The following is a 6,000-nucleotide window of genomic DNA, read 5'->3' as shown; positions in this document are numbered from 1 at the left end:
AAAAGAAAAGAAAAGAAAAAAGGAAAGGAAAGGAAAGGAAAGGAAAGGAAAGGAAAGGAAAGGAAAGGAAAGGAAAGGAAAGGAAAGGAAAGGAAAGGAAAGGAAAGGAAAGGAAAGGAAAGGAAAAGATCTAAGTAAATCTAAACATCTAGTAAATTATATATGCATTGTTTATCAATCATACGGTTCCTAATAAAATATTTAAAAAATAGTTTGTAAATGTTAATAAATAGATTTTTGACTTACTGTATATGTTCCTTAATTTCTATCTATCTATCTATCTATCTATCTATCTATCTATCTATCTATCTATCTATCTATCTATCTATCTATCTATCTATCTATCTATCTATCTATCTATCTATCTATCTATCTATCCACAGTTAAGAAATAAAACGTGTCTCCAATGAGTAGCAAAGCATATTTTTTCTGAGAAGAAAAAATAAATATAAAAAAACCTGTGAAATGCAAGATTGTAAAATATTATATTTTCCTTTTTCAGGCTCTTCCCAAACGTTGTCTCTGTTACCCCTGTCAGAGGTAATTAGTGGTGCAATAGAGGAGGGGAAGAGTCAGTTCACTGGAAGCAGGTCTGATGTGGAGACAAAATGAAGCTATTATAATAGAAAACATGTGATGTGTTGGGTCATAATACCATTGTATTCCTGTATTTATAATACAAAAATTTCCCCTGACATGTCTGGCGCACACATAAATTATCATCTGTCTTCATCTGAGACTAATCTGAAACTTCTTTTTAATCTTTAAAGAAAATAAAGTAACATTTGAATAAATGAATCCTTCAGAGACGTACAACTTTATCCAACTGATAATTAAGTAACTTTAAACAATAAAAAAAGTTCAAGTCTTAAACAGAAAGTTTTAAAGTGAGACTTAAAAAGTAAAAACAAGTAAAGAAATTGGTTAGAACAATGCAGAAAAGTTCAAAGAGTTGAGTAATCTGAAGAACCTTTATTCTCCAGATCCCCTCTGTTGACATTTTATTGGATTTTGGCTTAGTGTAATGCAGATTTTCATATAAAAATACAAATAAAGGTATATTTAACCACTTTGAAACTGGACACTTTTACCCCCTTCCTGCCCAGACCAATTATCGGCTTTCAGGGCTGTTGCGCTTTAAATTACAATTACACAGCCATCAAAGCTGTACCCTAACTACATTTTTATAAATTTTTGAGACAGATGGAGCTTTCTTTTTAGTATTTAATCACCACTGGGTTTTTTATTATTTGCAAAACAAACTAAAAAAGACAGAACAGTTTGAAAAAAAAATGTGTTTCTTAGTTTCTAAGTAAGTAATTATTTTTCTCCTTTTTCTCCTTCACTGATGTGTGCTGATGAGGCTGCACTGACAGCCACTCATAGGCTGCACTGATGAGACAGCACTGATTAGGTGGCACTGATGGGCACTAATATGCAGCACTAATGGGCACTGATGAGCACTGATATTAATAAGAAGCACTGATGGGCATTGATAAGTGGCACTTATGGGCACTGATTGGCAGCACTGATAGGCATAATTTATGGGCACTAATGGACACTGATAAGCCACACTGATGTGCACTGATAGGAGGCACTGATGCCCACTGATGAGGCTGCACTGACAGCCACTCGTAGGCTGCACTGATGAAGCAGCACTGACAAGGTGGCACTGATGGGCACTAATATGCAACACTGATGGCCATTGATAAGTGGCACTTATGGGCACTGATTGGCAGCACTGATGGGAAGAATGTATGGGCACTAATGGAAACTGATAAGCTACACTGATGTGCACTGATAGGAGACACTGATGTCCACTGATGGGTGGCACTGATGGGCACTGACAGACATCACCGATGAGAACTGAAGGCAGCATTTATGGGCACTGATTGGTATCACTGATGGGCACTGATTGTCATCACTGGTAGGCACTGGTGGGCATTGGCAGGCATTGCTGATAGGCTGCACTGATAATCATCCCCCTGTGTGGAAAGCCACTTATCGGCTCTTCTCACACGCTGTCAGAGTGAGCAGAGGAAAGCCGATAACCGGCATTTCCTATTTACACTGTGGTCACCTGTGATTGGACACAGCTGATCACATGGTAGAAAGCCTATGTCATAGGGCATAGGCTATTTTCCGAGATCGGAGATGTGGTGTGTCCGAGGGACATGCACGAGCGGCTTGTTCTGAAGGACTTCATATCACGTCCAGTCAGAACAACGAAATCCCCACTCAGCCGTCATTCTGCTAAAGGCCGGATGGGAAGTGGTTAACATAAAAAAGTTAAATAAAAATCATATATTTTCCGAAAACAGAGACCCTGTAGAATAACATGCTGGCAGTTGCAGCTTTTTAATGTCGCACAATATTTGGTAAACTGTTTACTAAACATATATTCTCAGGGAAAATACAATAAAATGAATTATATTGCACACAAACATAGCAAAAAAAAAATCTAATTTTGGGTATAATATAAAATAAAGTGTTAAATCAAATATTTAGATACAAAATATAATTTTTTAATGGTTGCGTTAATATTAAGTTCTTTTGCGAAATTGCTAAAATCTATGGTACCTAAAATTGTCCATGTGTGAAATTTGCAACTGGCATATGACATACATTATTATTATTATTTTTTTAATCATTTTTTTTTATTAAAGATTAAAAAAAAAAAAATAATAAATAAATAAAAGCAAACACCAACACAGGACACCATTCATTTTCTGACAATATAGAAACAAGTACATTGGTGCATGATCCAACATTGGTGCATAATCTGACATAATCAGTAAAAATAATGCAAAAAAAAAAAAAAAGGGGCGGGGGGAAGGAAAACAGAACACTAAGGAACATTCAGTATGAGGAGCTTTGCAATATACTAGCAGTGCCGGCCAGGCCCCTAAGACCTCCGGACATCCCTTATTCACAGGGGTGTCAAAGTCAATTTCATTGTGGGCTGCATCACCATTATGATCGCCCTCAGGGGGCCAGTTCTATCTGTAGCCCACCATTATCAGAAGTCAAGAGCCCCCACCCTCCCTTATATCACAGGGCATCCCCTTTACCATGTGCTGCTGCTGGGAAGAAGCTGGAGGCAGAGGTGGCAAACAGCAACTGCAGGGTCTGGAGGAGGGCTGGAGTCAGCTGCCGGAGTCTGCTGAATGCTGAGACCAGTGGAGGCAGAGAGGAGGGGGTGCTGTGGCTGCACAGAGAAGTGCAGGATCTGTAGGAGAAGTTGTGTCCTCCTCTCTGCTGCTAACTGCTGAGTTGAGGAGGGGGGTGGTGGTGGTCCTCTCTGCAGCTGCAGGGGAAAGCACAAGATCTGGCAGAGGAGTTCTGTCTTCTCTGCTGCTGTCTGCCAAGAGAAGGTGGGGGTAGAGATGAGGGAGATGCAGCAGCTGCAGGAGAGGTGCAAGGGCCACATGAAATGGCCTGGAGGGCCAGATTTGGCCCACGGGCCTTGTGTTTGACACCTGTGCCTTATTGGAAACTAGCTGTGTCCGGATGGGGGCAGGACCGCACATTTGCACAGTCAAGAAGACTGTATGGAAAATGAACAAGTGCAGAAAAGCTTTCTCTTTGTCAACATGTAGCATTAAACAATTGTTTAGAAGTGAAGGAACATTGGTCCCAAGTAATCATGTTATTAGGTAGACAGTTATTAAGATCCTGTTTAGAGATGCGATATACCTTATTTCTGTTTCGGGTCTTTTGAACTAGCAGGGACAGTGCACCCTTCTCCAAAACAAACAAAAAAGGATGGGATGTTGTTCCCGCTTAAGTGTAGAGAACAAAAAAAAGTGGGAGAGGAAAAGGGGGGGGGGGGGCCGGAAGGGGGAGGTGTTAAAAAGAAAAGGGGGAGAAAAGAAAGAAGAAAAGGGAGAAGAGAGGAAGAGGAAGCCATCTCTGTCCCAGGGGTTTGCTACGAATACGTTGACTCGTGGTAGTGGTTTACAGTTCTAGAAATCACGTAGGTGGTTGTGTTGATGGGAAGTAGTCTAGCCAGGGCTGCCAGGTGCCATACATTATCTATTTTTAAAGTGACCAGCACTCAGATCTTTTGCCAGTTATTATATCAATCAAAAGGCTCAAATACTAATCCACATCAAAGATGATTGTAAAATGCACCAAAGCCAGCAAACTGTGCACAATTCAAAGAATCAAATTGTGGTGCAAATCTGAAGAAAACTAATTGTGCAAAATAAAGTGCTCTACGGTGCAAAACCAATGTCCAAAATCATCATTGCGGCAGTGTCCATATATAAGTGTCACACGTCTTATGGTGGATGGTGTGTTCAGTCTTCAGCACTTCAAAACATGTGCTTCACACTCCCTCGAAACAAGTGACCGCTCACCAGAATTAGTTCATCTCTAATATCTAATAGGAAGGTCAAATAGTGCTTTATCCAAATAAAAGTTTCTTCCAATTCCTGCTCCAAACACCACAGGAACTCTGCTGGATTGCACCTGTCACGGGGTAATGTGGCAGAGCCTGACGTAAGAGGAGTGGCTTACCGGGTAACTGGCGTGGCACAGGTTCACCAGAGGCGCGGAGTCTAAGTGTTAGCCGGTTTTCACCAGGGCCCCAGATGGTGGGGATGGACTTGGCTGCTTGCTAACACCAGGTTGCGGTCCCCGGATTCCCTGGTGGAGCCAGGATCAGGTCCAGGACCAATAGCCGGTAGCGGATAAACAGATCAGGATCAGGCAGGAGAATAGTCAGGACAAGCCAAGGTCAAGGCGGGCAGCAGGTAATCAGAATCCAAAGACAAGCCGGGTCAGGTAAACAGGAACAGCAGAATACAAACAGGCACAGGAAACAGGAGAGCTGATGATAACACAGCAACCAACTGGAGTGACTGCTGTGTTTAAATAGGCTGTTTTGGCGCCAATTTATTAGCCTCAAACTATTCTAAGGTAGCCTCAAACTATTGCAAGGTAGCCTCGAACTACTGCAAGGTAGCCTCGAGCTATTGTAAGGTAGCCTCTAGCTATTCAAGGTGCCTCTTCGTACGCGCAAGCGCATAGGCATTCGCCGGTTAGCGGCGCCAGTGCGCCTGCGCAGGGTATTGATTCCCTGACAGCACCAATGTTTCTTATGGTATACGTTTAAGACTCATAGGACATAGGAGATGCAGACCATAAACTAGACATTATGTATCTCTTTATTAGAAATCAGCCCATGAAAATGCATAAACGAGCTTACAATAAAAGTGTCTTGAACTGTCACTAAAAGTAAGCTAGCCAGCTGAATTTGTCACCAGAAGCGCTGCTGCTCCCCTATCTCCCTGGTGCACTTTCCAAGATGTGGAAGTGACATCAAACCAGAAGTCCTACCCCAACGCGTTTCATCATTTGCCAGACGTTATCAGGAAGTCACTGGTTTTCCACAATACAACACTTTATTTAGCACAAATAATTTTCTTCAGATTTGCAAAGTTTGTTGACTTTGGTGCACTTGACTAGCATTTTTGATGTGGATCACTGTTTAGGTACTTTGATATAATAACTGATAAAAAGTCTGAGCATTGGTCACTTTTATATTATTTAGTATAAAAGCAAGGATAATGCATTCGATCCAGCAGCTGGACAAGGGGTGTTTTAATTTGCCCACAGCACACATTGTTTTTCTAAAAGTATTTCATTGTCTATAAACACATTTTGGGAATGTGTGGAGTTGTATTTATTGATTTTTTTCTCTTCGCACATCAGCATGGGTCAAGTTAATTTTTTATATTAGTATTTTATGGATCAGCATCAACTGGAACTTTTAGGCATACTTCTCACTGCTACAGGAGCTGGAAATATATGTAAATCTGACAAGTAGAGTTGGGCGAACGATTTGGGCTGAGCAAAAGTTTGGCCTGAACATGCCTGTTTGCCCGTTCAGCGAACACCTGAATTTGCAGGTCGTTCAGCAGGTGTTCACCCCACCGAACGCCCTGCATTGCACAGTGCATTCTAAGCCCTGATTGGGCGGTGCAGTGTATAGCT

The sequence above is a fragment of the Pelophylax lessonae genome (genome assembly GCF_965119305.1).
Source record: "Pelophylax lessonae genome assembly, chromosome: 6".
In the NCBI taxonomy this organism is placed as follows: Eukaryota; Metazoa; Chordata; class Amphibia; order Anura; family Ranidae; genus Pelophylax; species Pelophylax lessonae.
Note: the sequence above shows the minus strand (reverse complement) of the source record.